The sequence below is a fragment of the Dromiciops gliroides genome, chromosome 1, assembly GCF_019393635.1.
Source record: "Dromiciops gliroides isolate mDroGli1 chromosome 1, mDroGli1.pri, whole genome shotgun sequence".
Taxonomy (NCBI): domain Eukaryota; kingdom Metazoa; phylum Chordata; class Mammalia; order Microbiotheria; family Microbiotheriidae; genus Dromiciops; species Dromiciops gliroides.
In genome coordinates, this window is record NC_057861.1 from 174,198,441 (window position 1) to 174,217,036 (window position 18,596).

Here is an 18,596-nt window from a genome sequence, read left to right on the forward strand (position 1 = left end):
GTCCTAGTAGAAGCAGAGTTCACATCATTGAGATTCCAGATCCACAGAGGGAGTGAATTGTGGAATGTGGTGCACAAGTTGGGGGCAGTTTCCATGAAGGGAAATGGTCTCCTAGAACTTTAATGTTTTAACAGGTAAATAATCTAAAAAGTATAGCTTGGGGGGGGGCAGGAAGTAAGGAGAATACAATTTGTTTTGTTTTGTTTTGTTTTGTTTTAGTGAGGCAATTGGGGTTAAGTGACTTGCCCAGGGTCACACAGCTAGAGTTAAGTGTCTGAGGGAAGATTTGAACTCAGGTACTCCTGACTCCAGGGCCGGTGCTCTATCCACTGTGCCACCTAGCTGCCCCAGGAGAATATAATTTGAAAACACAGGAATTTTTTTTCTTCTTTTGAATTTTAATATTTTATTTTTCCCAATTATATGTAAAATAATTTTAACCTTTTATTTTTTTTTTTTACAATTTTGAGTTCAAATTTCTCCCACCCTCTCTCCCCTTCCTTATCATTGAGAAGGTGAGCAATTTGATAAAAGTTATACATCTGCAGTCATACAAAACATATTTCTACTTTAGTCATGTTGTAAAAGAAAGCATAGACAAAAAACTCCAAGAAAAATTAAAATCTCCTATGATTTTCCATGATCATACGTGATAAAGGACAGAGACTTGTAGATCTCCTATAAGAAGTGTTTCTACATCCTCCTCCCTCTTAATGCCTTCCCATTGAGACTACCTCCAGTTTATTCTGTGTATATCTTGTCTTTACATAGATATTTTTACATTATCTCCCCCTATTTCACCATAAGCTCCTTGAGAACAGGTGCTATGGTTTTTTTTTGGGGGGGGGGTTGCCTTTTCTGGGAGGATGCTCTGGCTTACTACAGGGCTGGTCACATAGTTACTTAATATATTCTTGCTGACTTGACTTATCTGAATTTAAATTCACCTACAATCTTGTGAACCTTAATTTATATGCTACTTTATCACTTCTCCATTAATTCTTTTTAAACTAACATGTCTAGCAAGTGACAAAATGGACAGATTCGAGTTTCAACTCATTCCCTTTCCTTCTCATCTCTGAGAAATACCAAATATGAATAAAAAAATAAAAGTGGATATCTGGGTAATTCATTTTTGCCAATCTTAATTTGACATAATAACTTACAAAAGTGTTTTGCTACCATTATTATTATTATTATTAGTGAGGCAATGAGGGTTAAGTGATTTGCCCAGGGTCACACAGGTCATAAATGTCAAGTGTCTGAGGCAGGATTTGAACTCATGTCCTCCTGAACCCAGGGCCAGTACTCTATCTACTGTACCACCTAGCTGCCCCTTACCCATATTATTTAAAATAAAAAAGGGTATCTTGCTGTTTTTTTTTCTCTCCTCAGGATTCAGGGCTAAAAGGGAAACCATTTGACTCCCACAATAATTATAATTGCTCACTTTTATGTGCTACATTAGTCCTATCTAAACTAATTCAGTAAGAATTAGCACTTCCCATAGAAAAGGCAATCCATTTGGCACTAGAAATTCAATGAATCCTTTAAAATAGTGGCCTCCCCCTTCCAACCAAAAGAGAAAGAAAGTTTTTATGGTGTTTCAGGAAGACTATTTTGGCAGCTATATAAAGGATAAATTAAAAGAAGGGAGACCCTGTAAGTAGGGGGTACAGTTAGGTGATTCTTTGTAATAGTTCAAGAAAGAGGTAATGAGGGCCTGAATTAAGATGCTGACCATGGGACTGGAGAGAAGGGGGTGAGTTTAAGTGACTTTCTCTGATCATTCATTGTATAAGGATCAGAGGCAGAATTTGAACCCAAGTCTCTCCTAACTCCAAGTCCAGTGTTTTTCCCACACTGTCTCTTCTACATTCCACTATTTCTCTTTAGGTGAGAAAGTAAGGAGTAGTTTTTTTTTCTTTTAGCTATCTGCCTGAAGATGGGTTTGCTTGTTTGTTTTTTGTCTTTGTATTCCAGGAATTTAGCATAGTGTCTGGCACTCTTAATTGCTGGTTGATTGATTCCTATAAAGTTCTTGTTTTTGTTGTCATTTGTCCTTCATTCTTGAAGAGGATCAGGACATTGGGGTGATGTCATGACTTGCACTGAATTGGGTTTAAGTGAGGGAGAGCTATGTAAGGTCATCAACCTCACTCTCTTCTACAGAGCCATCTGGGTCCAGTGGCATCAGGATGACTGGAGATGGTCCCGGATGTTTAAGGCACTTGGGTTAAGTGATTTACCCAGGGTCACACAGCAAGTAACTGATGTTGAGAGAAGGGATGGCATCAGGAAGTTTTCATGGAGGAGATGGCATTTGAGCTGAGCTTGGAAGGAAGAATTCCAAAAAGTAGATCCGAGGATGGAGTATGCTATAGACAATGGTGGAGGCTTCTATGAATGGAATGGAATGTTAATCCTATTTAGCTAGAGCATATAAAAAAAAAAAAGAAGAGAAGAAATTTGAAATAAGACTGTAAAGGTGGGTTAGAGCTAGATTTTGGAGGTTCTTAAAATGCTTCAAAGAGTTTGTATTTTATTCTAGAGACAATAGGAAGTGACAGAAGGTTTTAGAATAGGTTTTGAGAAGGTTTTTTTGGAATGATTCAACCTGTGCTTCAGGAAGATTATTTTCACAGCTAAGTAGTGTGGATTGGTAATGGGATAGCCTGGACATTGGGAATCCAATTAGGATGTGATTACAGTAGTTGAAGTGAAAGGTTACAAGCCTCTAAACTAGAGTAGCAGCCATAGGGATGAAGAGAAAGAATTGAATATTTTTTAAAATTATTCTGAACTTAAGAAATAAAACAAGCATTTCCATAACATGGTAGAATGGAAAAAATATGATTGCATATGAATCTGTAAATCTATGATCTACAGCTTGCTATTCTTTTAAAATATGCAATAATTTATCATGTAACTTTCTTTTTTCATTTTTTTCTTTTCTTCCTCTTCCCCCAGCCCTGTCCTAGAGATAGTTACCATTAAATACATATATATATATATATATATATATATATATATATATGTAAAATCATTCTACACATACTGCTATTTATCAGTTCTTTCTCTGGATGCATATTATCTTCCTTCATAGGTCCTTTATAATTAATTTGAGCATTCATAATAGTCAAAATGACTTGATTGCTCAAAGTTGTTCTTAAAATCATAATGCTTTTACAGTATACAACATTTTTTTTGGTACCACACCAATTGAATATGAGTCTTTTCAAGGTAGAATCTCCAATAGCTGACAATTTCCTGGATATGAAGGAGTAAAGAGTGAAAAAATGTCATGGATCATTATGAAGATATAAACCTGGATAACTGGAAGGAAGACATTGAAGAAATAAGGACATTTTGGAGACAGCAAGGTTTAGGAGGGGAGAAATGATGAATCCCCTTTTAGAGTTTGAGTTGGTATACAGGTATACCATACCCAATTGACAACTGGGTTAGGAGAGAGATTAGATCTGGATGTGCATGTCTCTGAATCATCTGTATAAAGGTGATAATTCAATACAAGGGAGCAATATTCTTCCCCTCCACACACCAACAATGAAAATATATAAAAAGAAGATATGAGGGTCCAGGGCAAAGACTTGGAGGACAGGAACAGACAGGAGTTGCAATAAGGGTGAGTGATAATTCAGTAAAAGAGACTAAGAATAATGGTTAGAAATGTTCAGAGAAGAATCAAAAGAATATCAAAGAATGCTAGGAACAAGAAAGTAGCAGGACTAGTGTTTAGTCATGACTATAAAAACAGTAGAATGGTTTATTATGATGATGATGATGACAGCAATAACCATAAAAGGAGCTAGCACTTATATAACATTTTAAGGTTTGCAAAGTGCTTTAAACATATTATCTCATTTGATCCTCATGACAATCCTAGGATGTAGGTGTTATTATTACCCTTATTTTATGGATGAGGAAACTGAGGCAGAGAGAGGTTAAACAACTTGACCAGGATCACATAACTAGTATCTGAAGCTGGATTGGAACTCAAATCTTCTTTATTGCTTCCAGGTCCAGTACTCTATCCACTGTGATAAGAACTGGGGGGTGGGGGTGGGGAAGGGGTGTGTGAAGTATAAAATATTTCAGTTAATAAATCATTGGTAACCCTTGAGAGAGAAGTTTCAGTAGATCAGATGAGTCAGATGCTTCATTGCAAGTGATTACAAAGAGTGAGTGGTGAAGTGGAGATAAGTTGTGTTTCTAAGAGTGTCAGTGAAAGGAGGTTGATGGCTTGAAGGGATGACAAGCAAAAGAGAAGGTTTGAGGGGTTTTTTTAGAGGCTAAGGGATGTCTGGGTATGGTTGTAGTTAGAAAGGAAAGAAGCCCCATTAGATAGGAAGTGAATGAGGATGAGAGAGAAAGGTTGAAAATGATTAATAAAGTAAAGCCCCCAGAAGAAATAATGGGGGTTGGGGTTATAGGACATACATGGAGAGGATAGTGTTGGCTAAAAGAAGGACCACCTTATCCTGGGGAAGCAACAAAAGGGAAAGAGGGGATGAATGAGTGAGGATGAGGATGTGTAGAAGATGTCATTTTCTGATTAAAGTTCAATAGTTTTCAAGGTTCATGGATTCTCTATATCCTTTATTAGACTGGTCAATAGTTTATGGGTGACCCATAATCTATTATTTCTTTTTTCTACAAAATTTTCATTAAAATCTTTTTGTAAAAGCTACCTTGTAGTCAATTAATTCCTTTCTATAATTCAAGGCTGGTCATGTTCCTTTCTAACCTCTATTTAATAAAAAAAAAAAGAAAGAAAGACTTAGCTACTCTGACCAAAACAACACCAATCCAAGACAATTTCAAAAGACTCATGATGAAAAATGTTATCTACCTCCAGAGAGGGAGAACTGATGAACTCTGAGTGTAGGTAGATTGAAGCATACTTTTTTTCTTTTCTTTTCTTTTCTTAGTTTTTTGTTTTTTTGTGGGGCAATGAGTGTTAAGTGGCTTGCCCAGGGTCACACAGCTAATAAGTATCAAGTATCTGAGGTCGGATTTGAACTCAGGTACTCCTGAATCCAGGACCAGAGCTTTATCCACTGCACCACCTAGCTGCCCCCTGAAGCATACTTTTTTCATTTTATTTTTCTTGCTTTTTGTTTTGTTTTTGTTTTTTGCAACATGACTAATATGGAAATATGTTTTGCATGACTTCACATGTATAAGTGATATTATATTGCTTGTCTTCTCAATGAGTGAAGGAAGGAGAGAATTTAAAGGAATGTTAAAAATAAATGAACAAAAATGAAAAAAAGTCAATGTAGTGCAGCCCATTGTTAAGTACTGGTGGAATAACAAAGCTTAGTTGACAAGGTATCTACACTCATAGAGCTCAAAACCTAGAGATCAGCTGAAGAGTATTTCTCATACACATACAAATAACCAAAATAAAGAATGGTATATGAGAAAGATATCAGTAAAGTGCCTTCATAGATCTAAAAGGGAGCGGATAAACATCATCACTTTCAGTTTCATCTCTAAATTTTATCCTCTTCTTAATTAGCAGTGATATTGCAACATTAGGGAAAATCCCTGAGTTTTCCTATTTCTTGCCTGTTCCCCTTTTCCTCTAGCTAAGGTGAAGAAAAACTCTACCAGCATTTGTTATTTTTCTCTTGGTTTACTCAGAACTTTTTTGTGTTTGCATATCATGATTTCTTGGCATTTTCTCTCCATCCCTGGCATGTTCTAATATGTTTAGAACTAAAACTAGGCCTCATGGCCTGACCTTCCCTTTTCTGTTGCATTCTCTCAGTTCTCTTTATATTGTCATTCTTTAATTTGTTCCTTTATTTTTAGTATTTGTGTAATTTCAGTATTTTAATTTCACAACTTGATTGTTTTCCTAAATTGTTTTTTAGTTGTTCTTAGTATCTTTATTACTTTCTTGTCTTTTGAAAGGCTAGCATCTTGAAATGATTCCCTACTTTCTCTCCTTGATCTGAACCCTGTTATTATTTTTTTTTTAGTGAGGCAATTGGGGCTAAGTGACTTACCCACAGTCACACAGCTAGTAAGTGTTAAGTGTCTGAGGCCGAATTTGAACTCAGGTACTCCTGAATCCAGGGCCAGTGCTCTATCCACTGCACCACCTAGCTGCCCCTGAACCCTGTCATTTTAATACATTTTTCGATACTTTGTTAATGATCTGTTGGCTATCCTAAACTCAGAGTTCTTCACTCAACTCCACTCACTCCTAAGTCCATTGACTATTGACCATGTACTATAGCTCCTGAATTTTGCTGGCATTGTTCTTTGACCTTCGAGCACCAAATCTGGTGTTTTTACTCTCCAAATACAACCTCTTTATTGGGTCACTGGTTTCACTGCCCCCACCCAATATTCACTGAACTAATGGAAGTGAAGAGACTGAAAATTCTGAATAAAGATAGAACAATTTGGGTTTCCAAGTCTTAAAGGGTGAGAGAGGAGAAAAATCCCATGACTCTGATAGAGGTGTTAGCCATGGAGAGAAGTAAAGGTATCTCTTTTCGGAAGGCTGGAGGGAAAGATGAAAAGGTAGGTGTAGAGACAGATAAATTGAGGAGGAAAGGTTGGAAGGATGAGGTAAAAACCTTTATATAGAGATCTTCAATTGATTTAATCATCTGGCTTTAACAGTTAATAAGTTCCTTTTTTTACGAGCTAAGTCTTGCCAGCTGACTCAGCTGCCCTGTCCCCACCCTTCCTCCAGGCTGTACTGCATGGTCAGTCAGTGTCATACCTCCCCCACTTAACTTTCCATTATGCTAAGACCCAACCTTGGATAGGCCCCACTATTCAGTTTTTCCACTCTTAGGCTGAAGACAATGTGGCATTGTGGAGACAGTGTTGTGTTGGTATTAGGAAAACCTGTGTTCAAATTTCTCTTGAGATACCCAGAGCAAGTCACAACTGCTATATACCTTATGCAACTTAAGAATTTTTTCTGGATCAACTCTTATCTGAACTCCTTTACCACTGATGAAATCACAGTTAAAAAAGTTATAGAACTACATAAGCCAAGCCAACTACAAAGACACATGTATGTGATCTAACTTTAACTGTCTTTGCGGCGGTTCAGTGGTCCCTTTTTATTCATTTCTTGTTCATTCCTATAACAATTTTCAATGTTCTTCAATTTTGTCCAAGTCCAGTTCTTTGCCTGTTTCCTCTCTCAGAAAATGACCTGATTTTCTTCCTTACTGAAAAATTGAGTCCATATAAAATTATTTTTATGATTTAAAATTTTTAAAAAAATTATATTAAAAAATTTAAAAGTTATTTCTATTGTTATCATTGCTATTGTTTTTTCCTGTTGTTAATTTCAGTCCTGTTCAACTTGTCATGGAGTTTTCTTGGCAAAGATACTGGAATGGTTTGCTATTTCCATCTCCAGCTCATTTTACAGAGGAGGAAACTGAGGCAAATAGAATTAAGTAACTTTCCCAGGTCACACAGCTAGTAAGTGTCTGAAGCCAGATTTGAACTCATGGGGATGAGTCTTCCTGATTCCAATTCCTGTGTTCTATCTACTGTGCCACCTAACTGCCCTGTCCCCACCTTGCCACAAGTGCATGATGGAACAGGTGTCACTAGATAGTGGTTTGTTAAAAACAAACAAAAAAATAGAACTGAGATTTTTAGTGGAATGAGAATTTAGTATGGATCTGCAGTGTGATATCACAGTCAAAACCACTAAAGTGATGTGAGGCCACATTACTCTTCTCTGGTCAGACAGTGCTTGGGATATTGCTCTCAGTCCGAGTGCCACATTTTAGGGATGATATTAGTAAGCTGGAGAGAATCCTGATGGGGGAGACCCCATTGGTTTGAAAGGCTTGAGATGATGAAACATGAGGAGCAGTTTAAGAAACTAGGGTTACTTAGACTGGAGAACAGAAGACATAGGTCGGAACCGATAGCTGTCTTCAAATATTTGAAGAACTGTGGAAGAATGTGGAAGAGGGATGAGATTTATTTTGTTTGGTCCCCCCAGGGCTGAACCAGGAGTTATGGGTAGAATCTATAGAGTGCCAAATTTAGTTTTATTTTAAAGAAAGAAAAAAAGAAACTATTAGAGTTAACCAATCATGAAATGGTTTATATCTGGTAACAGGGGGTTTTCTCTTACTAGAGACCTTCAAGCAGAGACTGGTTGATCACTTTTGGAGTATGATATAGAAGGGATTATTTTTCAGGGATGGGTTGTATTCGGTGGTCTCTGAGGTTGTTTCCAGCTCTGAGGTTCTACAGTATTCTAATAACTAGAAGGATCTTTCTTTAACTAAATTTTTTAACACTCCATACACTTGCTTCCCTATCCCCACCCCCAGATTTAATTCCAACAGTCTTGTTTGCTTCAAGGGCAGAATGTCCAATCTCATAAAATTCCATATTAATATATCTCTTATCTTAAGAATTTTACTATTTTCTGAACGGATGCTCCTTATTCTTAACATCGTATATCTTTCCCCAAGTTAAAAGCCATTTGAAGAGATCATTTCAAACTATTTCTTTTCTTAGCTTGCTTTTCTTCTTTTTTTACCCCTATACACAATTATAGGGTTTTCTTTGGAATCATTTGTTTCTTGGTCTTCTCTTGTTTTCTTAGGCCCTTGGTAAAGAGGGAATTATACATGAATCTCTTTGCCTCTCCATATGAACTTTCCTTCAACTATATACTACATCTTCACTCTTTTGGCAAAATCAGAGTACTTTTTTTGCCTTTTGAAGTAAGGGGCAAGGACAGATTAGATTATTATTCTCATTCCACAGATGGGGAAAGTGAGACCAAGAGAGGCTAAGGAAGTTGTCCATGGTTATAGTCTGGGGCTAACTTCCAAATACTCTTTCAATCAGATGATACTAATTTCCCTAACTTTCCCAGTCTATGATGCAGAGTTTCATTTTCATAAGAATTGGGTGTGCTTAATGTGTGGCATTGTAGTGGCCCAATACAAAACTGGATAATTTTTTCTAGTTCATTTCCTCCTTTGTTTGTAATTCCTCCAGTTCGTAATTCCTTTGTAGCTTCTCCTAAATTGCCATGTGGTAATTATTACATTTTATTCCAGAAAAAATCTGCTTCTTGTAGACAATGTAGAGACACTGTCCTGTAGCAGAAAGAATCCAGGTCTTGAAATCAGAAGATGTGTTTTCAAATAGGCTCTGTTAGTTATTGTTGTGGTGGTCATTCAGTTGTTTCAGTCAGGTGTGACCCTTTGTGAACCCATTTGGTTTTGTTCTTTTTTTTAACATTAAAATTATTTAATAATTCATTAATGTGGATAATCAATATAACTGTTGAATCCATTTCTCAGACAAGTGAAATGTTTCGGCACTTGGCAAAAGCAGATACTGCCACAAGGCCTAGCCTGCTTTGTTTTCCTTGGAGGCACTTCATTTGGGGTTTTCTTGACAAAGTTACTTGAATAATTTGCCTTTTCCTTCTCCAGCTCATTTTACAGATAAGGAAACTGAGGCAAACAGTGTTAAGCAACTTGAATAGGGTCACACAGCTAGAGAGTGTCTGAAGCCAGATTGGAACTCAGGAAGGTGAGTCTTCCTGATTTCTGGTCTGGCACTCTATCCACTGTATCAGCTAGCTGCCCTATTTTAATTATTACTTGTATTATCTTGGGCAAGTTATTTTGCTTTTTTCTGCCTGTTTCTTTGTCAGTAAAATGGAGCTATTATTTGTACATAGACCCCACAGGAGTTTTGTCAAGATCATTTGATATATATTTAAAGTGTCTTATAAACCTTAAAATGATATATAAATGTGAGGAGTCATTAAGTGATTCCTGCTTTGCAGATTTCATGTGTATATCAATTCTTAAGGAGCTCAGGACCTTGGAAGAAGTCATCTAGATGCTTTATATTGTTTTCTCTCCCACCTGTTCCTTTTATGTTTAGGGTCTTTGGCCAAGCAGTATCCTCATTTTGCACACAAAGAAAAGAAAAATGAAGTTATAGGGAAATGGTTCAAGATTGTACAATAACAATTTAAAACACTCAACTGATGTTGTCTCCAGCAGAGATGTTATGTTATAAAGATGGATAGAAGCAAACATGTATGCAGAAATTGAATTCCTTTGTTGCAGAACCTCTATTGTGAGAACCTTTGTCCTCACCTGTTTTCAGAATTAAGTAGCAAAATAAAAGACTACTTCTAGAACTTAGGGATGGATAGGTAGGAAAATTGGCCAGGTTCAGCAGCAAACTCTTCTAGGTCATTAACCAAGGGAGATGGTTTCTTCCAGTCAGAGGACAAAAATAGAACAGAGTTTGGGGGAGAAAAGACAGCCAGGAAGAAACGATGCAGTATAAATGCTTTATCTAGAAAATGTTAGCGCTCCCGACCTAGTCTTGAAACAAATTTGGAAAAAAGTCTTTAAACAGGCTACTTTGCAGTTCACAAAATCTTTCCCACTTTGTAGCAAGATAATGTGCTTTATATAAGCTTTATCAGTTTCAGGATTGTCTAAGTCATGCTCCCCCAGTATCCCAGGAAGGGGGAGGGCTGGGAACTGGGCCATCACTCTGATGCCTTAGACTTTTTTTTCTTTTTTAAAGGGGTCAAACAATCCTACTTGGTTCAAAGCCTAAACACTGGGCAGGAGACCCAGTCAATAGCAAGAAACCCCTTTTAACCTCTTGAACAGATAACAATTACAGATTTTCCTTCTTCCATTTGTCTCCCCTCTATACCTCTAGCTTAAAAACGTTATTATTCTGAATGGGCTAAGGATTAATGTAATTTCATAATTTAGTGACTGTGGTTGTCTCATTCTTTGCTCTTAAGAGCAGAAAAAAAGCCTTTCTTTTAACTTATTATTACAATTCATGTTAAATATCATTCTTAAAATCAACCAGTTAAATAATATTATCCATAATTTCTTTTAGAACCTCCTGGCCTTCATAGAAATAACAATAACAACATATAATATATGCATATCACCACTTTTCAGAAAAATTAGTCATAGAACCACCAAAAACATAAAACAAAGAAAAATAAAAGTAAAATTCCAGCATTGAGGATAATCTGAAGCCCATGAAATTCAATTAAATTTTACAAATGGATCCAAATGCCCTTTCAAAAGAAACTCAGGGGCAGCTAGGTAACACAGTGGATAAAGCACTGGCTCTGGATTTAGGAGTACCTGAGTTCAAATCCGGCCTCAGACACTTGACACTTACTAGCTGTGTGACCCTGGGCAAGTCACTTAACCCTTATTGCCCAGCAAAACAAAACAAACAAACAAAAAAGAAACTCAGCTTCCTCCCCACCAATTATTGTTTTTTACTTCAATAACAACTAATAATACTTAAAAAATAAGGTTATCAGTGAATAGTCATGCATTTAGAAAGAATATTTTTCTCATAAAGACTAGACATCCATCAAATAATACTTATAAAGAAAGAAGTCTTAGATAAGTGGAAATAGACTTTAGATTCATGAACAAATCTTACCATTTGCTATTGTCACTGAAGAGGTATGAGGAGATGGGGAGCCTTTGTAGAGAGCCAATTTTTTTCCTCAACACTCTTTTAGAGGGGATTTGACTGTTAGTTGTATCTGTCCAAAAGTGAGTCTCCCAACATATGGAATGATTTTTTCACTCATTTAATATTTTCTAATTCAAATAAAATCCAGACACTTTAATAGAGATATAGCCCACACAATAAACAGTCAAAATAATTTGGTCTTATGTAACAAGTAGTACTCTTTCAGAGGTTCTTTTTATGTAACATTTTCAGGTTGTACTTGATAAGTATCACCAAACCTAAGTATTTCCATATAAAGAGAAGAATGGAAAATGAGGATTGTACATGAAACTATGACATAATTACCTATAGCTTGTATTTCTTAAAAAAGAATATGATACATTTAATATGTTGGTTTCAAGGCTGTCCTGCTTATCTGTGCTTCCTTCTGAACTGCCTTCTGTTCCATTGGCTATATTTCCTTTCAGAACTGTAACCAAGATGGGCAGGAATATTTGTTCCAGGCGAAATTAATTTAAAGACTCCAATACTCTGGAAAATGCAATTTCTCCACAACTTCTCCCTCTCCAGTATGTAGGGAATGCCTGAACTGGATATATCTCCTTTTTTGCCAGCTGTGGTGGGTTTAACACTCTTGATGCTCCCTCTGGAAACTGAGAAAAGGAACTTGAGGGAGGGAGTTGCAGCCTCTAATCTTTAAATCTCCAAATGTACCAGGTATCTGGGCATAAGGGCAGAAAAATGCATTAGTCAGCCTCCAAATGGCCTCAGTTATTTCTCCTCTTTCTTCTCCCAACCCTGGGAAGTCAGAAGGTGGATCAGGGAAGGAGGGGGCATCCATTTGGCTTCAGAGATACCATTGCCATAAATCCCCAGCCATTCACAAGGGTACTGATCATCTCCCCTTTTGACTGTCTACTCCATCCCCCAAGAATAGGAAGAAGACATGAAGTCTCTCAAATGGAGTTGTATGATTTCCCTTCTGCCACCCCTTGCACAGACATCCATTCATCCTAAATCAGGGGCAAGACTTTCCACTGAAGGTCTTAACCTTTTGTCATCCCATGCCTGGAGATGGATTTCCTCAACAACCATCAGTAGGAAGAGAAGGAGAGAGGTATTTGGATTAGGTCTGTATGGGGACTGGGAAGATGCTCTTGGAAGGGAGGGGCAGGTAGATAAGTAGAGAAGTGTGTTGGACCACCCTGACTCCCACATATGATGTAAATAGCACTACAGTTAGAAGCAATAAGTAAAATAGTAAAATCACCCAATGGCTCTCCTCTGTTCCACAGCCAAACTACTAGAAAAAGGCATTCTACGGTCTGCCTCCACTTCCTCTCCTCCCATTTACTTCCTAATCTCCTGTAATCTGACTTCTGGCCTCAGCATTCAAATGAAACTGTTCTCTTTAAGGTTACTAAGGGTCTCTTAATTGCTAACTTCCATAGCTTTTTTTGCTGTTCTTATCCTTCCCTTCTCTATAGCTCAAACACTGTCAACCACCACACCCTTTCCTTCTGGATCTTTTCTTCTCCTTCAGCTTTTTTGACTCTGCTCTCTCCTGGTTCTATTCTTTCTTTATGCAATTTCTGATCACCTTTGTTAGATAATCACTCATGCTTTGCCTCATAACATTTGGCTTGAGTTTTCTTTTTTTCTCTCTCTCCTCCATCTCTCAATGATATCATAGATCCCATGGTTTCAGCTATCATCTTTTACTACATTTACATCTATAGCCCTAATGATGCTCCTGAATCAGATAGCCTTTTACAATCACCTGCTGGCCAATTCCACCTGGATAATCTTATTACCATCTTAAACACAGCATGGTCAAAACAGAATCAATTCATTATTTTCCCCCCTAAACCCTCCACACCTCCAAACTTCTTTACTTTTGTTGAGGACACCATTGTCCTTCCAATTGCCCATTCCTAGCCCCAATAACATCCTTGACTCTTCCATCACCTTTATCCTGTGAGGAAATAATTATTAATAATGAATTACTTGGGGGGACCCAGCGATCAGTTTCAGCCCTTCCCCCCTTCAGGAAAGTCCAGTTCTTGAGGAATTTCTGGAACAAACCCAAGGGAACAAAAGAAATAGAGATTGATTTTTTTTGATTAGCTAAGTGAACCACATCTAGATACTGGAATTTGTCCTTCTTTTGCATACTCTTTGAGTTCATTTTTAATTTAGACCACCCTCAAGTCATGTCAATTGATGGAACTGAATAATGCTAACCAATTAGCTTTGATCAATGCATAATGACCTGCCTCTATCAAAAGAGGATAAAACCCTTGGCCATGCCAGGGTTGTACTCTTTTTGCCCTCTTTACCTGTTCTCTCTTGCTGTGTGTCTTTCCTCTTAGGACAATGTAGGTCTGAAAGCCTGAGACCATGAGAAGTTAGGGACACAGGCAGTCAATATTTTACTAATAATAAATGCTCACTGCCCAAACTGGTGTAATAGCCACTAATACATAAATAGCAATTAATTTGAAAAATGCAGTATTAAGAAATAATTTTAGAAAACACAACCCCAAACATCCAATTAAATCTTATTGATTCTATCTCCACAACATCTTTCCCATCTGCCCTCTTTTCTTCACTCCCATGTCTACTCCCTACTTCCAGGTCCCATTACCTCTTGTCCAGAATATTACAGATGTCCCTTTGTTCTAGTCCACCACCTGCAGTCCATTCTGCCCTCAACTTCCAAAATAAAGCACAAGGTTGACTATGTTACTCTCCTGCTCAACTAGCTTCCTCTTGGGAAAACAAAATACAAACTACTCCATTTGTTTCAGCTCTTCCAATTCTCGGTTCAACCTGTCTACCCATGTTTGTTTCACATTAATGTCCTTCACACATTTACCATTCCAATCCAATTGGTCTACTTGCTTTTTCCCACATGCGAGCACATAATCTCCCCTCATCCTCCTATGCCTTTGCAAAGGCTGGCCTGCATTCCTTATATGCAGTTCTCCTTACCTATGCCTTTTAGCATCCCTAGCTTCCTTTAGCATGCAACACATGTGCTCCCTCTTATGACAAGCCTTTCCTGATCCTTCTAGTCATTGATATATCCCTGCTCTTCAAATTATCTTGCATAGTCTTATTCTTTACAGGTAGTATCTGCCCAGTAAAATATAAATTTTTCAAGGGTAAAGGCTATTTTTCATTTTGTTTTCATATCACCAGTGCCTAGTACTGTGCCTTTTATTAGGTGATAAATTACATGCTTCTTGGATTACATAGGATTCTAATGGAAGCTTTTGAATGATCTGAGGGAGTCTGCTGTTGTCCAGGCAGCTCTTCTCTTTTTATCCCACCCCTAGCTGAGGGCAACTTTCTTGCCTCTTACATGGGGTGCAGAAACTTCTAGTTATGGCTTTGGCTCTTCGTTTTGACTTACATATAGAGGGCATGGTGTCCTTTCATTTCTTGTTTCATTAACATTTCACCAATCGTGTTCAATCAGCTTTTGCCTGAAGACGTCCAAGGATAAGAACATCATTCTCTCTGTAGGCAGCTCATTCCACATCTAGATTCCTCTAAATATTAAGAAATCTCTCCTTCCCCACATCTACAAAGATATTTATAGCAGTGCTCTTTGTGGTGGCAAAGAATTGGAAATTGAGGGAATGCCCATCGTTTGGGGAATGTCTGAACAAGTTGTGGTATATCAATGTAATGGAATACTACTTTGTTGTAAGAAGTGATGAGCAGGTAGATTTCAGAAAAACTGGGAAAGACTTAAGTAGACTGATGCTAAGTGAAGCGAGCAGAATCAGGAGAACATTGTACACAGTAACAGCAAAATTGTGTGATGATATACTGTGATAGACTTAGCTTTTCGAAGCAATACAATGATCTAAAACAATTCCAAAGAACTCATGATGGAAAATGTTCTCCACATACAGAAAAAAGAACTGTGGATTCTGAATGCATATTGAACCATACTGTTTCTACTTTTGTTTTTGTTTTTTGAGGTTTTCCCTTTTGTTCTGATTCTTCTTTCACAACAAGACTAATGCAGAAATGTGTTTAGTGTGATTGTACATATATAGCCTATATTAGATTGCTTTCTGTCTTGGGGAGGGGGGTAGGAAGGGAAGGAGAAAAATTTGGAACCAAAAATCTTATGAAAATAAATGTTGAAAACTCTCTTTACATGTTGCTGGAAAAGAATAAAATATGTTTATGATTAAAAAAAAAGAAATTTCTCCTTCCATTGGCTTTAAAATTGCCTCTCTGTAACTTCTGCTCATTGGTCCTGATTCTTTTCTCCCGAGTTAAGGAGTAAAAACCTAATCCCTTTTCCACAAGAAAGTTGTTTAAATGCTATCAGGTCACTATCCTATTTCCCTTGTCTCCTCTCCCTCAGGCTTATTGCTTTTTACCTGTTCCACTTTTATAGTTCACCAAGGTAATTATAGATCACTTTGTCTTTTTTTTTTTTAAAAATCAATCTATTGCCACTGACCTTCACCTATTGCTTTTCATAAGGCTGAATCCCTAGTTTTCCCCATTTAAAAAAGTCATTGCCCTTTGTCCTTCAAAGCCTTGTTGAGGAGACTTCTTTCCAATGATTTTTCCCCTAAAATTTAATCCTGGAGTCCCACTATGCCCCTTATAAATGCTTCAACCTTGCTCATCATGATGTGTATATACAGTATACATTGGAAATGTCAAACTCAACACTCCTGAGTTTAGCCCACTCAGCCAGATTAAACTATAATTGGGAAATATTTAACAAAATAAATAAAAATACAATAGAACATAGACAATGTTAACATGTGGTCAAAACAGTGCCCAGCACATAGTTAGTGCTATATAAATGTTAATTGTTATTGTTGTTAAATATTGGACCCCCAGGGATCTTTATGTATGGTTTAGTGACTCCCATTTCTATTTGATTTTGACAAGGCTACTGTAAATGACAATTAAGGAAAGAGCTCATTCTTCCTTTTATGCCAAGTCATGTTCAGCAAAAAAATGGGGAAAATTACTTAACAATATTAAATAAATGTGAAATAGGAATCTCTGAATTTTAGATTTTATGTGAAAATTGAATTTACCCATGCCTCTTTTCCCCAAGGCTTTACTGAATTGGCTGAAAGGCAACTTTCTGAAATTGAGGGGAAAAAACAATCACCTTTTTTTGAGTTTGCACAATAGATCCATCATGTTTTTGTGTCACTGAAACAAGTGATGGCTAGTACCTCCTGTTTCTGTTTTTAACGAGCTTTTCCATCAGCAGGGAAATGAGAACTATGTAAAGAGTTCTGGCTACATTGGAATGAAACCGGAGACCTTTCTCTGCCTAAGATACATATGCCATTTGCTTTTACTTTTGAAAACATGAGGATGATTAAGAGAGCCAAAAGAGAAAATGCAACAACCAGCTCTCTAGAATCTGTTCCCTTTACCATCCTATTCTAATCTCTGGAAGGAAAGTAATATTTAAAATGACTTGAAATAACCTTAAATGACTGATTCCTTTGATACCACAAATACTTTAAAAATAACTTAATTTTTCTCCCTTGGAGTTTTATTTTTTCTTCTTTATACATACTTGAAACCAGAACAGAAAATAAGATGACCAACTATGACTATGCCTATAACTATGTATTGCATCTTATCAGTCTCATAAGCATGAGAGAGAAGGACTAATGCTTAGATCATTTGTGTTGTATTTGTATCTGTTTACTTATGAGACATAGAAACTTAGTGAATCAGTTTCTCAGTATTATAGGTGCTATGGGTTGTAGGATGTAAGTTCCTTAAAAGCCAGGACCATGTCTGGCCATATTACATACTGACCTCAGCATATGAGGTCTATTAAATTTACTAAGGGTTATGTTTTAAAAATTATGGAAATGACCACTCTCCCTCCATGCACATTATTAAAACCTAAGGTGGGGGGCAGTTAGGTGGTGCAGTGAGTCAGGAGTACCTGAGTTCAAATTCGGCCTCAGACACTTAACACTTACTAGCTGTGTGACCCTAGGCAAGTCACTTAACCCCAAATGCCTCACCAAAAACTAACCAAAAAAAAAAAACTAAAGAAAAATTTGGAAATTGATTTGTTTCTATGTCAGTAGGATGCTTTGCTTTAAATTCTTAAAGGGGCTTTATATGGTTATGGATCTAAAGTTAAAAGGGTCCTAAGATTATGACATTTTCATTGTGAAGATGCAAATGAGTAACTTTCAGCATGGAATACAACTCAGGGTGCACATTCAGAGAATGTGCTGAGTAGGAGGAAGGAAAGGAGAGCCAATGAAGAAGAGTTAGTAGGAAGAATAGTGGATAAGAGCCTAAGAAAGCTGAAAACCAGAGAAGTTCTCTATGATTTCCTCTTAGGTTTTTGGATGCCATTTCCCCTTCAGATTAGAAAAAAAAAAGGCACGAAGGAAGAATAAAGCTCGAGAAGCCATGGTATTGGGCAAAGATCATTTTGGAAGGGGCTTCATGTGATGATTGGAGTAGGATGGGGAATGACTTGGAGCAGGTCCACTTTCCCTGTCTTTTTTTTCTCCCATTCTTCCGGTTCCCCAAGTGTCATGTTTTCCACCTCCTCTCATCTGCCCAAACAGTGGGGATATGTTTAAGGCAATGGCAGATACCATGTCTATGCCTACTGCTTTTTAAGGTGGAGGTATCTCTGAATTTTAATGTGAGGCATTTGATAAGGACCAAGGTGGAAGTATGAAGCTGGGAGGATAGAAGCTTAAAGCTGAAAGAGATCTTTGATAGCAGTTAGGTGTCCTCACTTTACTGATCAGGAAACTGAGACCCAGAGAAGTGAGGTATAAAGAATAGCATGATGTTTTTAAGGAAATGGACATTTTCCTTTAAACTAAAGACTTCCCATATGTTAAACACTATGTATAAATGGGTAAAGAAACCAGAGTTGAATAGGCTCTATAATTTTAAAATGCATAGGTGACAAATCTCATTTGACAGTCACTCTGCTTGCTGTGTTAAATCAGCCATCTTTCTGGGACATGTGTATGTGAGTTCAGAAGGTCTATAAAATATTATAGCAAGCTTTT